Here is a 20,267-nt window from a genome sequence, read left to right as displayed (position 1 = left end):
TATTGGCCAAGCCTTGTTTTGTGCCCAATTATATGGTAAATTTTGAAGAAGGTACCATGAGGTACTAAAAAAAAGTATATTAATTATTTTAAAGTGAAATGTTCTGTAGATATTGGTTAAATCAATTTGGACCATAAACTTTGTTAGTTTTACTGTGTCTAGGTTTAGTTTTTGTTTCAGTGACATGTCCATTTGTCAGGGGCATCTCTGCTTGTACACTGAAGGCCTGGAATCAGCCATAGGCTTAAAGCCAGCCTGCTAGCACAAAGTCTTGTGTCTCTGTGAAAATAACTTGAAACACATGGCTAGAGGCTTTAGTGGAAAGCTGCCAGGTCTCAATCATAAACCTTGATGGATAATACTAACTTAGATAGGGACAAGTGAAGCATAGGTGGAGTTGGAGTGACCTGTCCAGTGAAGCTTCACCCAGCTGATACTCTGTTCTGGAAGATATCTGTATTCCCCCTGAACACTTATGCTCCTGCACCATCCCCTTTCCCTAAATCTTGCCTTTTTGTGTATACAACCCCTGTGTGAAAAAGTAAAAATTGCGATTTGATCAGCAGATAGACACATAGAAATTCTTTGTATTGGCCTGTTTCACCAACTTTCCCTTTCAGGTGATCTCCCTGAACCCCTGATGGACAGGACACCCATTAGTGAGAGTGGGGTGTTAATGTCTCTCACTGTTATAGTGTGAGGATTCTTTTGAGTTTTGAGCCTTTGTAAAGTTTCTTTAATTAATGTGGGAGCTCTAGCATTTGAGGCATATATTTTCAGAATTGAGATTTTTCTCTTAGACTTTTCCTCATCTTGCTTGAAATCTATTGGTTAGACATGTATTTTATTAGATATTGGAATGGCAATTTCAGCTTGTTTCATTGAAACATTTGATTTAAAGAACTTTTTTTTCCAGCATTTTACTCTGAGGGAGTGCCTGTCTCTCTTACTGAGGTGTGTTTCTTCTATTCTTCAAATTGCTGGGCCCTGTTTGTGTATCCAGTCTGTTAATCTCTGTCTTTTTATAGCTGAGTTGAGTCCATTAATATTGAGAGATATTAATGACAGATTATTGCTATTCCTGTTATGTTTGTTTTTGTAGATGACAATGTATGCCCATGATTCATTCTCTCTCTCTCTCTCTCTCTCTCTCTCTCTCTCTCTCTCTCTCTCTCTCTCTCTGTCTCTTGTTTTGAGATGGTTAATACCTTTTCTTAGCTTTGTTGTAGGTACCCCCTTATGTTGAGTTTTCTTTTGAGAATCCTTCATTGGACTGAACTGGCAAAAAACCACTATTTATTTGTTTTGTTTTGTTTTGTTTTTCTGGAAAATTTGGTTTCTCCATCTATGTTGACTGAAAGTTTTGCTGAGTATAGTAGACATGGTGGGTATTTGTGTTCACTTAGAAACTGCGTGACCTCTGAACAGGTTGTTCTGGTTTTTCTAATCTCTGTTGAGAATTCTGGTGTAATTTTGATAGGTCTACTTTTATACATTAGTTGGCTTTTTCCCCTTGCAGCTTTTAATAGTATTTTTTCTGTGCATTTAATGTTATTGATGAGGGAAATTTTTTCTCATCTCATTTATTTGGTATTCTATAGGGTTCTTGTACAGTTATGGTAATATGTTTCTTTAGGTACATACAATCTTTTTCCTAGGTTTTTTTTGAAGATATTTTTAGGTACTTTGTGCTGTGTCTTAGTTCTTCTTTCATTTCATTTATTCTTAGATTTGGTCTTTTCATTGTGTCTTGAAATTCATGGTTGTTTTGAATTAAAAGTTTTTATGTTTTGAAATTCCTTTGGCAGTTATTTTTAATTTTTTCTATGATATAATCTACACCTGAAATTCTGTCTTTAGTCTCTTGTATTCTGTTGGTGATGCTATGTCTGCAATTTCTGACCTATCTTCTAAGCTTTCTATTTCCAGCAATGCTCCCATTTATGTTTTCTTTATTGTTTATGCTTCCACTTTTCAGTCTTTTAAGACTTTATTTCATTCCTTTACCTGTTTGATAGTGTTTTTCTATATTTCTTTAAGATATTTATTCTATCCTCTTTAAAGACATGAACCTGTTTACCTGTGTTTTCCTGTATTTCTTTCAGTGAGTTATTTATGTCCTCTTTAAAAGACTTTATTATCTTCATAAGATGGAACTTTTAGGTCTGCTTCCTGATTTATTGGTGTATTGTTGTATTCAGTGCTTGCTGTGGTGTGACGATAGGGTTCTGATGAGGTCCACGTGTATTGTCTTCTTTTGCTTATGGTCTTGTGCTTACCTCTCAATATCTCTGTGCTCCTTGTATTTTCTAGTACTGGTTCCTATGTCTGGATCCTTTTTTATCCAGGGATTGCTTCAGGTCTCATGGTAGGCCTGCAGCCCTGGCTATAGCAGACCTCTTCTGAGGCCTTCTAATTGTGGAGTGTTCAGAAAGGCAGAGAAGTTGCTGATCTGTTTTCCTGGCTGCAGCAAATCTCTTTGGAGTCCTTCAGTCTGTTGGGTCTTTAGAGGAACACTGAAAGTGTTATCCTGTGTAAAGCTGTTCTCTAGGGTTGGAGAAGGTATGTGTTGTGGTTTTTGTCTTTCTGTATGCATCTGAACTCCAGGAATGATTTTGTGTGTTGAGATATCTTCCCTGAATACTGTGGAGCCCCTGTTATGTCCTCAGACTGTGGTATCAGTAGCCCAGTTACTTTGTGTGCAGAGAATTTCCTGGGATAGTTTCAATCTGTGGTGTCTTTACAGGAGCAGACAAACTGGCAATTAGTTGCCCAGTTGCTCTGAGTGTAGCTGATATAGAATGCCTCAGGCCATGGTGTCTTCAGACAAGCAGACTAGCTGTGGGATATTCATTCCAGAAGACACTGGCCTGAATGGATAGTTTTTTTTCCCATGTATTAAATTTGTGTTGTAATTTTAATGGTTATTGGATTGAATTTGTAGATTACATTTGGTAAGATGGGCATTTTCACTATTTCTACTTATCAATGCACATGGGAGGTCTTTCCTCCTTTGAAGTTTTCTTCAATTGTTTTCAACAATAACTTACAATACCGATTTTCATTTGCTTGAGTAGAGCTTTTTTTGTAATATATATTGCTATTGTAAATTGTCTGTTTTCAATAACTTTATTCTTTTCCCATTTAACATTTGTATAATGGGGTAGTGATTTATTTGACTTAGTTCTGGACTAGGCAGTTTGGTGAATGTGTTCATCAGCAGTAGAAGTTTCCTGTTAGAATTTTTGAGTTCACAATGTTTTTTATCATATCATCTGGAAAAATTAGTACTTTTAATTCTTCTTTTGCAATTTCTATCCTCTTGATTATCTTTGATTTTTTTTTTATTGTACTGACTTGAAATTAAGTACTGTATTGAATTGAAGGGTAGAGAGTTATCAGGTTTCTCCCATCCAATATTTTAATGGAAATGTGTTGTTTGTGTCCATTTAGATTGATGATGGTTCATTGATAACTCTATATTTCTTTGATATATTTCTCTTTAAATATATGCTCTATATTTCTGACCTCTCCAACATAATTTTATAAACAAATTTTGATTTTATCAAACACATTTTATCATTTAATGAGATAAAAATTTTTTTAAATTGATATATTTGGTGGATTAAGTTGATGGATTTCTCTTTATTGAATCATAACTGTACCCATGATGATTAAGTGTGTTTGTTAAGTCTTTGTGTGATTTAAGATTCAAGGTGACTGAAGCCTCATTGAATCTAATTTCCTATAGATCACTCCAAGTTATTAGTTACTATGTTATATCTAGTCAGTTATGATATTTTTCTTCCATCAGCCATCTACCCAGTATATTTATTTAAATGCACCTTATTAGGCATACCCTCTCAACCACCGTTGTGTGTGTTGGTAATTATGCTCTCTTGAACTTTGCTTGGTATAATTGTTAACCTGTAATTTACAGCTATTATTAATTTAGAATATGGATATGCATAATAACTTATCTTTATGGATATGCTATTCCTATATCTGAAAGCTTATCTATTTATTATTTAACCACTACTACAGCAAGATTCATAGTGACTTTGCATTTAGGATCCAAGTAATTCTCCATTATGTTGAAGTAATGCATTTTTAAAAATTTGTTTGAACAACAACCATATTGCTCCTTTTATGAATAAAAATGCAATAAAAATATTGTGAAGAATTTCCCTTGTGTTTGTTCACTTTTTAAATATATACCCTGTTGCCTTTTAGTTGGGTTTGTAGTGATTCTATGCCCATTTCTCTGAAAAAATTTAATATTGATTTCCAAAATATCTGTTTACATTTTCACCACCAGCAAAATGTTTAGAGTATTCTATTAAATCTGTCTCTTCTCCAACATTGTCACATTATTTTAATATTCTTGAGATTTTAAAATACAAAAATAAAAATACATTATACAGTCATATTTATTTGCATTTTCTAATACCTAAGGTGAAACTCTTTATTTACCTGTTTTATGGATCTCTGCATTATGTTATTAAATTGTCCTCAAATTTTCTTACTTTCTTTATTGGATATTTTATTTACATTTCAAATGTTATCCCAATTTTCAGTTTTTCCTCTGGATACCCCCATCCCATCTTCTCTCTCCCTGCTTCTATGAGGAAGCTTTCTCTCTATCATAGACACTGCTATCTCCCCATCATGGAATTCTCCTACACTGGGGAATTGAGCCTTCACAGGACCAAGACCCTCTTCTTTCATTGATATCCAACAATGCCATCCTCTGTGACATTTGAAGCTGGAGGATTGGGTTCCTTCACTTATACTCTTTGGTTGCTAGTTTAGTTCCTGAAAGCACAGGGGTGGTCTGGTTGTTTGATATCATTTTTCTTCCTATGGGGTGCAAACCTCTTTATCTCCAGTCATTTCTCTAATGCTTCCATTATGGAACCTATGCTAATTCCAATGGTTGGTTGCAAGCATTCACCACTGAATTTGTCAGAATCTGCCAGATCCCTGCAGGACAGAGTTATTTTACTATCTTATAAGCAAACACTTATGGGTGTCACAATAGTATCTGGGTTTGGTGTCTGTGTTTGGGATGGATCACTAGGTGGAACAGTCTCTGAATGGCCTTTCCTTCTGTCTCAACTTCACACGTTGTTTTCATATTTTTTCTCATGAATATTTTGTTCCTACTTCTGAGAAAATCTGAAACATCTACACTTTGGTCATTCTTTTTCTTGGCTTCATATGATCTGTGGATTGTATCTTGGGTATTCTGAGCTTTTGGGCTAATATCCACTCATCAGTGAATACATACTAAGTATGTTCTTTTGTTACTGGGTTACCTAACTCACTACAATATTTTCTAATTCCATTCATTTTCCAAAGAATTTCAAGAATTCATATTTTTTAATAGCTGAATAATACTCCGAGGTGTAAAGGTACCACATTTTTTTGTATCCATTCCTCTATTGAAAAACATCTGTTTTTTCCAGGTTCAGGCTATTATAAATAAGAGTGTTATGAACATAGTCGAATATGGTTCCTTGTTATGTGTTGGAGCATCTTTTGTGTATATGCCCAGGAGTGGTATAGTTGGGTCCTCAAGTAGTATTATCTCCAATTTTCTGCTCAACTTTTTCTTTCAATCATATTCAATGTATTTGGTTTATATTGAGGTCTATGACACTGTATATTTTAATGAAGGTTCATTCCTATTGCTATCTTTGTGTTCTTTATTCATATATGTAGTTAGATCTGTGTGATTTGTTTAAATATTTATTCTGTCCTACATGTCTGACCTATTGATAAAAACATATGTGATTGAACTGAATTTTATTCCATGGGTCAACCTCTATCTACTCCAATAGCATGCAATTTTTAATATTATTGTGGTTCTCCCTCACCTACAGTCTTCACATTATTATCTATTTAAAGGCTTGCTCTTACAAAGATCCATATTTCCCCCAAAGACCCTTAATACTCATTTATTTATTTTTTATTATTTATATTTTTGTGGATGACAGAATTTTTATCATATAGAGCATGATTGAGACATCTTCAAAAGGAATTTTATACTTTCAAAGCATAAAAAGAAAAAATATTTAAGGGTTTATGTCACACAGCTACCGTTAGCACATATCAAAACCTCTGCAGGACAAAAATGGAAATGGAAATCGTTCTTCAAATCATGGACCTGGAAAAAACAAACTCAGAAAGTAGCACCTGTGATCATCTTCTATATTCCTAGAACTCAGAAGTCTTCATCCAATATTGTAGAGCATGATATTAAGCTGTGATATAGTGTCCATTTTGATGCCATTGGTGGTGCTATGGAATGAATTGGAAGGCAGGTGGCAGTGCAGATAGCTGAGGAACCTATGTAAAATTTCAAACAGTCATTAGTGTTTGTACTTAGACACATCCCTGCTCTTTCTATGTTCAGTCTTCACAGCATATTCTGATCTATGTCTTCACAGTTACATATATTTCATATTCTCTTTGATGAAAGAATGTTTCATGTATTATATTGATGCATCATTTATCAATAAATGTCTGTAGCCTATGACTTAGGCAAGCAACTGAATGAAGGATATTTTGGAGGAAGAAAGAAATATGCAGTAGAGCCAGTCATGAGAAAATTTTCTTGGAATGATGTAAAGATAGAGACACATAGGATATAAGTACAGGTTTAAAGCTGCATAGTTAAATGTAGATTAAAATAAAATGAGTTATCTTTAGTTAATCAAATTGAAGAAGAGCCTAAATACATGGCCAATATATTTGTAAATATATATTTTTGAGTCTGAATCTCATTATTCTGAACATGGAACTGAAAAGAAGAGCCATATACTTAGCACTCTTTATTGAGAGTCTCTTCTCCACTCTAGCTTTTTATTGTACACCTAATCTCTGGGGTTGTATTTAGTGTGGCATGCTAACTGAAAGCTTAAAGTTATATCTATATGTATGATTTTATGTACAACTTATTTAGCAAAAGTTTTTTAGTTCTATGAATTTATATACCTATTTTATTTTTAATCTACGATATTAGTCTATTATGTAAATATATCACTTTATCTGTAACACTTCCCTGTTGAAGAACATCTGCTCTGAATCTAATGCATGTATATTATGTGAAAATAGTAGAATTCATCTGTTCATGGCTTTATGTTATGACCTGGATAGAGCATTACTCAATAGAAAAGTCTACAACTTTACTAGGAAAACTTTGGTTAAGATGTCTATTATAACACAATAAATCATTCTTCTATACTTTATGTACTGTGAATATTCTTGTACAAAGCAATGAATATTTGTTTTGGATTGAGGCCATTGGCTTTAAAATTAAATCCGAAATATGTCTGGTTAAATAATTCCAGATAAACAATTTTTAAAAAATATGATTTAGCAATGTATTACTAGATAAACTCTCACATAAATGCAAATAAGTTTGACTTAAAATTATAACACTTTGCTGAGAGGTAAAATAAACTTCACACTTCAAAACAAGCAGATGTAACACTATTTGGTTGGGAATTTTAAACTTCTGTAAATAAAGGTACATTAGTTACATTTCAAATTACCTTATTCAGTTATATGTGATTTTCAGTAATTAAAATTGGCATCATCTTGACATTAAAAAGTAAGGTAATAACAATAAAAATTGCACAAATGCTTGTCAATATTATGAATATTATCATTGGGAAAGAACCATATATCACTCAGTTTTTAAATTCACCTTATAGTTTTAAAACAAGCAAAAGGAAATTCATTTCAGTTTTTACTCATTAATTGACTTACTTTTTCATTTTATATACCTATCATGGACAAATCATATTCTCCATGCCCCATATTCATAAATATCCTCCAAGAATGGAAACACCACTACCATGGCCACATAGCTATTAGCTTGTTTAGGGATATCCAGCACCAGCAAGATTGAGTGCCTGGAACCCAAAAATGAATTCAAGTTATAGGAAATATAACAGATTATTGGCAGCACAGTCAGAAAATCAACTTCAATTGTTAGGTGACAGATATGAAGGCCAAGCTAGACTTTTACTACAAATGAATAGAAGCCTTAGGTACAGCACATGCAAGTTCTGTGGTTTATGGTTCAATCTGTTTAAGACCCAGTATGCTTATTTGTTGACTCTAAGTAATGTGGGGTACAATTCCTCCCTTTACTAAATATTTTACTTTACTAAATTTGTTCACAATACTCCCAAAATACTAGTAGATACTTTCTGTGATTCTCTGGAATTTTTTACATCTGCTCCTAGATACTTATGTGAGGTTCCATTTTGCAAGTATATCAAAATATCATTAATTATATCAGAAACTAGGTGATGTAATGTAAACTACTCTTATATGTAAAGTTTCTTCACTTGTCACAGTATTTCTGTTTAGGTTCCCAAAATCTGTTTCATCTTTATATCTGCATAACTTATAGGTAGGAAAAAGTTTGGTTTAAAAATTTTAAAGAACAGATTAATGTCACATTTTAACAAATGTTTCATCTGCCTATAGGTGGTGGTTACTTCATATTTCTTAACCGATGACAATTGGATTATGAATGAATCTGATTAAAATCAAGTCATATCACATGTATTTACAGATGTGGTTCAAAGGTAGAACTCCTCAATTATTAGTGGAAGTGCAGAAAGTACAATCACTTTACAATGTAGTTGGGCATTTTGTTTTTGGAAGTCAATAATACTTCCTTAAAAAGATTGAGCTACACTACTGCTGTTTATATACCCTAAATATAACTAAGAACACTACAGCATCAGCTGGTTAAAAAAAATCCCATCAGCTTTATTTGTAATACACAGATACTGGAAATATTCTAGATATGTCTCAAATAAAGCATAGAAAACAAAGGATTTTGGTACAGCTACATAATGAATTCTAGACATTTAGCTATCAAATTAAAGCCATCAAGGAATGTGCAGGCAAATTCCTTGAATTAAAAAAATACCTTATAGACTTAATTTTATTTTTAGATTTTATTTATTTATTTATATATTTATATATTTATTTTCATTTTACTTTCTAATAAATGAGAGTGTTGTTGTAGTGTCTTCTTTCATCTCTATCACAATTACTAGGTGATTTGCCCTAATCTATTATCTAATGGTGGACTCACAGTTTCCAAGCTATACTCTAAATTTCTGTCTGCATGAGATTCATGGAGGTATATCTACTATGGCAGGCTTCTATCAGGCTCCATTAAAGTAAGGTAGGCATTCAAGGGACACCTATTTTCTTCCTGTCATTTTCTACCTTGAGATTCTTCTTTTAGTTCCTTGTCTTAATCAACATTCTTTTTCCTGATCTACAACCCCACAGAATGTTAACTAAAATTTTGTCTACATTTGTTCTCTCCTGTTAGGAGATGTAATTTTGGTGTCTTTTTTATATTGTTGTTGCTTATTTTTTTGGTTTTGTTTTGTTTTGTTTTCAATTGTATTAAAATGGAGAGCATAGTTAGAAATATATCACTAGTCATACAAGAGGATCTGCTATGTGGTGGCAACCAGAAACAGGGGCTATGTTTTAACATTGAAAAAAATAGTAAACAAAACAGCACTAATATGTCTTCATTCTACTGAGGCTCCAGTTTGAACACAAAGGTCTTATAGTTTTTTTTTTTTTTTAACTCTATCCTTTAATAGCAATTAAGACCTAAATGTTCTCTATTGCTCTATAAACAATATAATCATTTGTACTGTCTACTTAAATGCCACAAAATTATTTGCTTTTTTGAAAGTAGTGTGTAGATTATGTTTTTGATATCAGAAGAAGACACAGAATAAGAGCTGTCATTATTATTTTATAAACTAATAAGTGAATAAATGAGAAAGTAGCTTATACAAACATTCATTACTTGCTTCATTATGATTTCAGAGAAAATGTGATATACTGCCTCATTTGTCAAGTGCCCTATCAATGTAACTTCCATCCTGTAATGTCCTGCATCTGCTTGAAGTTTCTGCCAATATCATGAGTCTTTTATGATTAAGTTGATTTTGATGTCACATAATTTATCACAGAACTATCAAAAAATAGATATATATTTTACCACAATTATATATTATTAATTTGTATATTTATTAGCACCAATGATAATTGAAAGAATTCTTTTGCTTACAAATTATTTATCATGTAATATATTTTTATTAAACATTTTTAATGTTTTTCATGTGGGTGCACAGATGTATGGGTATGTATTGAAGGTTTGTTATGTTATGTGTTATGTTTCGTTTGTTATGTGTTATGCATACATAAAATGCACAAAATATCCTTCCTAATCTGACAATATAGATAATATTTACATATATAGAGATAAGTGAGACTGAATTTTGAGGAGTACAAAAATTCTGAGAGTAAATATCTGAAAGAAAATAAATTAATAAGGATCATTTGTAAGTTCACATTAGAGAATCTTGTAAAACACTGTCATTTTTCTCACAAATTCACTTCAGGCAAACCTAATATGAAACTTATCTTCATCCCCTGAGCTTTATAATTCTGCCTATAACAACTGAATAATGTCTGATTTATAGAGACATAGAAAAAAAATTTAGCACATAGGACTCCAGAATTGCCACTTTCTAAATGTGAATTTTTTAGACTTGTGATTTGTTCATTTATTTCTGTTTTCTCTTACACTCTTTATACTTTGATTGTTTGATTTTCGTGGTTTTATGTCTTATGTGTATCTTAGCTTTTTTTCACTGTTTTACACGCTTGAGAGCCTTGAGAATACTTCTGAAAGTATCTCCATTCCTGACAACTATCTCTACTACAGAGCAATATTAATTTAATTGCATGCTGTTGGCAGACAGACACACTGGTTTGTTGACTAAAATTGAAGATTCAGAGTGTATTTCACACATAGTTTTTTAAAGAAGCCAGATCAACAGGAAAGAAAGAGCATGTTTAAAAATGTTGGGTATAACTGCAAATCTTCTATTAGAAGAATGCAAATTGAGCCATTCCTATGACCCATCCTAAAACTTAAGTGTCATATAGTCCTCAGCATAAAACCAGATGCAATGAGATATATGTAAAAGAAAGTAAGAAATATCATTTAATTTCTTAGACACAGAAGGTAATTTTATAAATGCATACCAATATTCCAGGGCCATAATCAACTGTTAAAAATAGCACTAATATTAAAATAGTGCACTGACAGAAACTAAGAATTCTATACCAATATGTGCTAAATACCAATATGTGCTAAATGGCCAGAAAAAAATGCAAATAATCTTTCTTAGGCATCTAAAGATAAAAATATTATATGCCTTAGAATTGACATTTATTTTTGTCATACTGTATAAATGCTGGATCAAATGTGAGGATGCATATCAAGTGGGAAACTCCTTTATTTTTAGTAGGCCTAAATTGTTTTTACAGATATTTAGAAGCAAGAATATGTTTTCTCAGAAAATTGACAGCCAAACCACAAATTGTCATATTCTTAAAGAATACTTATTTATTCCATGTAGAAGTTGGAGTTTTTTGTTTGTTTGTTTTGGTTTTTTTCTTTCATAATTTACATGTAGGCATTGGAGTTCTTATTTTCAAAATTTACATTAAAATGCAATATCAAATTTTCAGGTAGAAATATATTAAAGAAAAAAAATTTGTTGTAGCATAAAACTGAAGATTACTTTTCTGTTCTAATAGTACACAAAGTCTATTTATGTACTTTTACAATCTGTCTGCAAGTTAAAACATATAGCTGGTTAACAATTCAATTTTTTTTATCAAAAACAAAATACATTATGATTAGTGAAATATATTATGGTTAGTAGGTCTTTTCAGAGGTTGTGACAGCCCAGGGAGGATTTTCACATATTCAAATAAAATGAAATTTCAGTATTGAGACTAATATTAATCATAAATTTCACTTTGAAATAATAAACTATTTTCAAATGATTCCTCATAGAAAATATTACATCAATTATATTCAATAGTCTGTCACATATTATATCAACCAAAATGAAGGGTATGACTCCTGCTTATAGGTAATTGGGAAACAAGTGAGACCATAAATTTTATATATATATATATATATAATATATATATATACATATATATATATTATATATATTATATATATATAAATTATATATATATATATATATATATATATATATATATATTTTTTTTTTGTTTTGTTCATTTTCCATTTTCATAAACCATCATTTTTAGTTAATTTCTTTTAGTATTCAATTTGCTTTTTTTCTGTTTTAAGTGCTGATAATCATGATATTTAAAGGTTAGTGATTTTTGATGTGACAAAGTTATGAGACAATTTGGGAAAGGAAAATGATTGATACATGTTGCATATACAGAGAGATAGGGAGAGAGCAGGAAAAAGGAGAGAAAGAAAAGAAGAGGGAGAAGAAGGAGAGGAAGAAAAGGCAGAGAGAGAGACCAGCCATGTTCAATTACATCTGCATAAATGTTTTCTTTAGTCAATGTATTTTCAATTTAGTATAGATATTATTTGACTGATTCAACACTTATTTACATTAAAATTTTACTTTTAAAAATGTTTGAAATTTTAGGTATTTAAAACATGCATATTGACCATGCAATTCATTTTTGTGTAAATGTTAACATATTTATAATTCAAAAATTTTCAAAAATTATTTCTATGAGACATAGAATACTATGGAAGGAAAATATGTACCACATTTTCTTACATATGACAATATAAAATGAATTCTTATATCAATTTTGCACCATCTTGCATTTGTTACTGTTTATTTAATTGTATATATTATTACTGCTGCTATTATTACTACTGTTTTAGGTTATATCTAAAGTGTTAAAAACTACAAAAACATTCTTATGGCAGTGTCTCACCTAATTTTGCCATAATTTGTGGCATTTTCAAAAATTTTGCAAAATTTACTTTTCTACAGCTATATATATATTTATCTAGTGTCTATGGGACACATTTGAATTATTGACTCATCATTTTAAAAACATTTAGTTTTGCAAAAATGACAAAATTTATACTTATAAAATGTTCTATTTTATAAAAGTGATATGACAGATAAATGAATATTTATCTATAGAAAAGAAATAAAGAAATGAAAGCCACTATATTTCTCTTTTACAAATGAACACCCAATAAATCAAAAACCTTTATTTATATTCTAAAATACTGAAACTTTAAGAAGAAATCTTTGCCAGAGACCTAAAAAGCATATCTCTATATATGTCTATACATCTATATCTCTATATCTCGATATCTCCATATCTCATCTCTGCATCTCTCTATCTCTATATCACACAATAGAGGAATTCACTAATGTTTATAGCTCCAATACCTTTCTGTCATAATTTTTACATGTTAGTATAGTGTATGTTGCTGTGTTAATATGCCAAATCAGAAAGCAACTATTAAAAAGGACATATTTTGATGTACAACTCCTTAGAAATAGAATCTATGATAGAAGGAAAAGGATGGCATGTTGTTTTGAAAATTATTAATACAAATACTGTTTTTGCCCACACACAGATTTCAGAGACAGAACAAAATTGGGGAAAGATACAAACATTTTAAGTGATGTACTTACTTCAGCAATGTTCACCTTAAAAGGTTCCATCTTCTGTCAATTGATCATCAGTTGAGGACCTAGTGCTCAAATACACTAGTAGGAAATACATAGTAAGACATGAGCTTTTGAGAGCATATAAGAAAAAACATTCTAGCTGAACTCAGGAGAGTCAAAATGAAACAGTAATCCCTGCTGTGTCATGAACTAAGATACATCTTAAGAAGTTAAGACTAAGTCCATTTTTTAAACATTAACAAATATTTAAAGTTATTAAAATATCACCTGAAAATAAGAGTACGTTTTCATGCTTAACAGAGGGAGTTGGGATGAGGCAGGTTGGGGCAGGAAATTTGAGACACCCTCTTAAGAACAGAGAAAGAAATAATAGGATAAAGAACTGTCAGAGGGCAGATCAAGATTGAGATTATGACTGGACTGTAAAAAAAGATTTAAAAAATTTAAATGTAAACTAAAGGGGTGATAGAGAGTGAGCTCAGTGGTAGAGCACTTGCCTAGCAAGTGCAAGGACTGGGTTCAGTCATTAGCTCTGAAACAAAAAAGTTAAATAAAATTAAAAATAAAACCAAAAAGATCAATATTTTGGAAGCCAAAGTACATGGCTTGAACATGAAAATCGAACCCCCAACAGAGTTATTGAATAAGCAGCCTGGCAAGCCAAGGACGGGTAAGATTCTGCCTTACCTAAGACAAATGAGCATTTTTTTTTTGATAATGGGTATTTCACAATGGGCAAGGAGGGTGTTCTTGTCAAAATGACCTAAGACAGGCTCACTCATTTTTATGAAATTAAAAAGTGTGAGAGTCAGAGAGCCTTTGGGGCTTTTTGCCAAGAAGTTGGCATGTGCAAATGACAAGAATATGGATTTCTTGGCAGGAATAGGACATTAGCCAAGGACAAGAATTAGACTTCAGGCAGGAATCTGACATTAGATTATTACAATGAAATAATTTCAGGTAGGAATGTAAATCTTAGGCCAGAACAAAGAAGTGATTTCAGACAGGAATCTAAATTTTAGGTTAGAACAAGGAAGTAGGCTTCAGACATGAAAATGACTTGGGACTAGGCCAGGGAAGTAGGCTCAGATATTTTAGTAATCCTGATAAGCCTTAAAATAGTAATCACAGGAGTATACAGAAAATTTGATTTGGTATTCTATAGGTTTCTTATATGTCTAGGTGCTTGTTATTTTTTTAGGTTAGGTAAATTATCTTCTATAATTTTCTGGACATTCCAAACTTTGAGATCAGAATCTTTGCTATGACTATTATCATTATGTTCTATGTTTTCAGTGTGTCCTGGATTTTTTGAATGTTTTGCATTAGAAGCTCTTTCCGTTTTGAATTTTTTGACTGCTGTGTCAATGTCTTTTATGGTATCTTCTAACTGTGAGAGTCTCTCTTCCATCTCATGTTGTTGTTTATGATGATGCTTGCATTTGTGATTTCTGCTCTCTTTTTAAATGTTTTAATCACCAGGATTGTCTTTGTGTTTGTGTTTATTAAAATGTTTCTTTTTTCATTTTTAGGTGCTGTATATATTTTTTAATTTCTTCACCTTGTGTTTTTCTGTATTTCTTTGATTTATATGTTTCTATTAAAGAGCTTCTACTTGTTTACGTTTGTCATCCTATGTTTCTTTTCTTTTGTTTAACAAAACATATAAACATTTAATTTTTAAAATTAGCTACCACCTAAAATTCAGTTAAGTACAAATATTGGGTAGTCACAAATACTTCATTTTAGTGTTCATATTAGTCAAAACTACCACCATGTCTCTGTTGCAAAGACATTTTTTCTCTGTACATTTGACATTAGGATGTATTCTTCTTTCTGAGGAAATGTGTTTAAATATAATTTCTTTTGTATACATTTTATATAATTCTTTATAGGAGCTATTTATTCCCACTTAAATGTCCTCTATAATCTTCATCAGATGAAATTTTAGATCTAAATCTTGCTTTTCAGATTTGTGGAAACCCACAGGCCTTGCAATGTTGGATGAAATTTCTTCTGATGTTGACATGTAGCAGTTTTTTCCTTTGTTTATTATCTTGTGCTTGTCTCTTGCCATCTGGTTATCTCTAATGTTAACTGGCCTTCTTGTCTGTGACAGGAGAATGCCTCTTCTGGAAGCCTATGATTTTGGGTATGTCAGAACTTCTGGGGTTTCAAAGTGTCACTATAAAGTCCTAGATATTAGGGAAGCAAAGGTATCCCAGAACCCAATGTGGATGATATTTTCCAACATATGCAACAAATGTGATATAGAAGCTGTAGAGACCATGTGGAGTAGAAAGTCATGGCCCCAAAATTAATGAAGGAGCCATCTATCCATCTTAAAATTCAATCCCAAAACAAACAAACAAACAAACAAACAAACCAAGAGGACAGGCACAAAAATTGTTGGAACAAAGAATGAAGGAAAGTTCATGCTAGGGATCCAACCAATCTGCAGATTTCAAACCCTGACTTTACTGATGATGCCAAGATATGCTTTCTGACTGGAGCATGGCACAGTTGTTACTTGAGAGGCACTGCCAGAGCCTGATTAATATATACACAGAAGAATGCACCTAACATTCAAACTGAGCCTTGGGATTCCCAATAGGTGATCTAGAAGGATGACTAAAATATTGAAAGGGATTGCAACCATATAGGGAAAATGATATTAACTAACCAGAGCATCACAAGCTCCGAGAGAATAAATCCCAAAACAAATATTACCCATGGAGGGATTTATGGCCTGCAGGTATATATCTTGCTGAAGATGGGCTTATCTGGAATCTATGTGATAGGAAGACCTTGGTCCTGTGTGGTCTTGAAGTTTCAGCATAGTGGAATGCTACAGTGGTGAATTGAAAGTGGGAAAGTGGGTGAAGGATCTCAGTCATATTAGGAACAGAGACAGTGAAAGAGAGGTTGTTATGTGAAGGTTATAAAGGGCTAACTGGGAAGGGAAAAATAATTTGAAATGTAAATGAATAAAATGATTAATTAAAAAATGTACTACCAAGTCAAACAAAATTCTCATCAGAGTAATGTCTAATGTCTGAGAAAATGTTATAACAATCTATGTTTGGACACAGTTTGCTTCTGTCAGAATGGAAAGATCAATAGCAAAAGTGAAAGTTCATTTGGATTATAATGTGAAGCAAGGGGAAAACCTCTTCCCTGTAGGTGAGTGGTCAAAACTGTGCAGCAGCTAAGGAAATCTTTGTGAATATCTGCAGATATCTGGGACTTGATATACCTCTAGAGAAAGGTATATTAGTGTTGAATATATAAGAAGAATAACATCCCATTCTTCCACAAGGCCATGTGGCTAAGAATATATATGACAGCTATATTTGTAGTAGAGAGAATGTGAAAATAAATAAATAAATAAATAAATAAATAAATAAATAAATAAATCTACCTAGATGTCTCTAAACATAGGAACAAATAAATATTTGTTATTTATTTGCCAAATAAAACACATACCAAGTAATGAATTATACAGGAATAAGACATTCTTTTTGGTAACATTATTTGGAAATTTATTCTATAGGTATAGACATTTCTCTATGAAGTGCAGAAAGGTTTCCTTCTAATATTTTGTTTAAAGTAGTTTTGGAAACTTTGAGGAGCAATTATTTTTCTTCAACTATTTCAAATTGTGTGTGTGTGTGTGTGTGTGTGTGTGTGTGTGTGTGTGTGTGTATACTATATTGTTTGCCTTTACTAACTAAGCAAGAATAAAAATTTTCAGAAATGTGCAAAAGATTCTTCATTTCCTACCAGAACATATTATTTGGTCATGCTCATCCACAGATAGTTGATACCTGAATATTGGAATTATCATTTGATACACTTTTCTGTTATATTTCTTAAGAGTACATTGTAGATATTGGTAATTCAAGTCAGTGTATTTTAAATTGTAATAGCATATTCACACATATCAAAAGTATACAAATGAATTATTGCTAAAATTTTAATATTAAAAATTTTTAATGTGAATTAAAAATTGAGACTTTTAGTATGACAGTTACAAGGTATGAATCGAAAACTGCTTATTCTTATTCACTGGGTTATAAGTTTCTTTTCTAATTCTATATTATCGTATGCATTACTAATATCAGTTTAAACATTTTGTGATGGTAAAGAATTTAGAAATGTGGGTTATTGAAGTAATAAAAAAATCATTTACAATTTACACTACAAATATGACAGACAAAAATTATGACAGAAAAACAAATATGTATTTGATATACTCATGTTAATCACATTCTAACCTTCACTCTGTACAGATTCCCTTCTTTCACACTTGCCCACAGTTTGTTTCAAGAAAAAAATTATTCTTCTTCTGATTGTGTGAGTTCTTGGGTATTATTGTCAGAATTCACTGTGACACTGAATAACCTGTTCCACTGTACACAATTGTGTCAGCTTGCCAAATTGAAAGATACAACAAAAGCATAAGCATGTAAACACTTCAAATCCTGGAACATGCTCATAAAATCTCCAAAACCTAGGATTAGGGAAGTGAAAGTGGTAGAAAACTTTTACATTTTAGCATGGAAAATTCAATAGAATTTTAATATAATATCACAAAAGTATAAGTGAAATAATAACTAAAATTTAATTTGAAAAATTTCCAGGAATTCCATATTTGCAGTAAAAAAAATCTAATATAACCTTTGTTAAAATATTTTATGTACATATTGAACATTTAGATCATTGATTTTAAACAAATACTACAATGAACATAACTTCTTTGTTGGATTATTTTCTTTGCAAGAAACTGATCAAATGTACAATTGGAATAAGTACAGATTGCAGGTGTCTTTATTCCTTGTCTGAGATATTTTCATAGCATATATTGGATAACTCAGCATTATAAGAACCCTACACCTGGTTACTGGCTCTTGCCTGAATAGCCTATATCTTATTCTCATTATATGTCACAGCATATTTGAATTTGGATACACGGTAAAAGTAGGAATAATTTCCAATTATAGGTCCTATTACCTCAACAATAGTAACCTCATCACATATATTCTATGTACTCCCAAATTTTGTGACGAGCTAAGAAATAATTAATAATTAATTATAGTTATATGGTTCTTCACCTAAAAGTTCAAATTAAAAATAAAATGTTTGATGATATCATAAAAATATCATAGGGATAGAGCCATGCAACATTTATTTAATAAAATCTTCTTATTCTTTCAATAACACCAAGAAAGAACTCAATTTTTTTATTAACTAGGTACTTAAATAATTCACATTACATCCCTAATATGGATCCTTTCTTTCATCCCAGATTCATTCTTCTAAACAGTTCCCAAGTTATTCCTTCCAATAATGCTCATAGATTGAAAGCTCCAAATCAACTCACATACACAGAAGTATAATATTCCCCTATGGATTCTACTACCAGCAAGCTTTTCAGCTTCTTCTCCAACTGAGGTCAAACAAAGTCATTCATTTATGGTAAAAGAAATACATTTTAGGAAATAGTATCAGGGACACACCTTACACTAGTTGATAGGCAAACCACATGAGGCCAAGCTGTACATATGCAACAGATATATGGGGGCTAGTATATCCCAAACATATTCAGTAATGATATTTCAATACATTTAAGGCCCTACTGGTGACTTGAGAGGTGACTCTGTATTTCTTTTTGTGGTGTGTTTTACCCCTATGTACTCCTCAATAGTGTACACTACTTCTTCATAAGACAACCTAAGAATCCCCAGATCTTCATCTTGTGTCTCTAAATCTATTTACATCATCTGTTAAATGAGGCTTCTCAGTAGACAGTGCTACTTAGGGTCCTGTCTGCAAGCATAGTAATATAACATTAAGAGTGCCGGTGGTTATTTCTTTTACATGGAATGAGACTCAAATTTCCTGAGTAGTTATTTGTTTACAAAATATAAGTATCATGTCTATATTTTCATATAGTAGGAAAGGAAATGTTTCTGTCAAGTTTTTATGAATAGCTTAGTATCTCCTTCTCTCCATTGGAGGTTCCACCTGCCTAGAAGAAGTGTCCACTTCAGATTATGCATCTTTCATATTTTGGAGATATATGGAAAAAAACTCATGTGATAGCATATGCTGTCAAGTATGTTGTGCAAGGGACACATTCATTCATTGTGTGTAAAAGTGCTAAGATGTATAACTTCTTTGGAAATTAATTTAGCAATTTTCCCTAAAATAGGGAATAGTTTTAGCAAAATGCTAAGCTATAACTGTTTAGAAGTATAGAATAATTGTTGTATTCTGATGGTAGATTCCATATGCCCAAACTGTCTACAAGACAGATTTCACATTCAAGAAACTGAGGACCATAAAAAATTAGAAAGTAGTAATCCACTTTAATAATTTTGAGGTAGATTCTAAAAATATGGAGTGTAGGAAATTGTCCCCCTATTGTGCCATGTGAAGCATATTAAAACAAAAAAGTCTGTGTGTGTGTGTTTCATCTGGGAACTTAACTGGTCAAGAGCCAGTAGAATTCCTGCACTGAAATGTAAACATTTATAATTATAATTGGCAGTCAATATGGCCTCAAACCCACAACACTGACATTATGGTTATAATGCTTTCCTTTTTTTTTTTTTTTTTGATGTTTGTTTTTTCTCGTGGGTTAAAAGAAGTATGCTGAAATGAAGAAATAGGATAATATAATAAGAAATC

Source organism: Arvicanthis niloticus, assembly GCF_011762505.2.
Source record: "Arvicanthis niloticus isolate mArvNil1 chromosome Y unlocalized genomic scaffold, mArvNil1.pat.X SUPER_Y_unloc_1, whole genome shotgun sequence".
NCBI classification, from domain to species: domain Eukaryota; kingdom Metazoa; phylum Chordata; class Mammalia; order Rodentia; family Muridae; genus Arvicanthis; species Arvicanthis niloticus.
The sequence above is the reverse complement of the archived record's forward strand: the minus strand, read 5'-3'. Positions refer to the sequence as shown.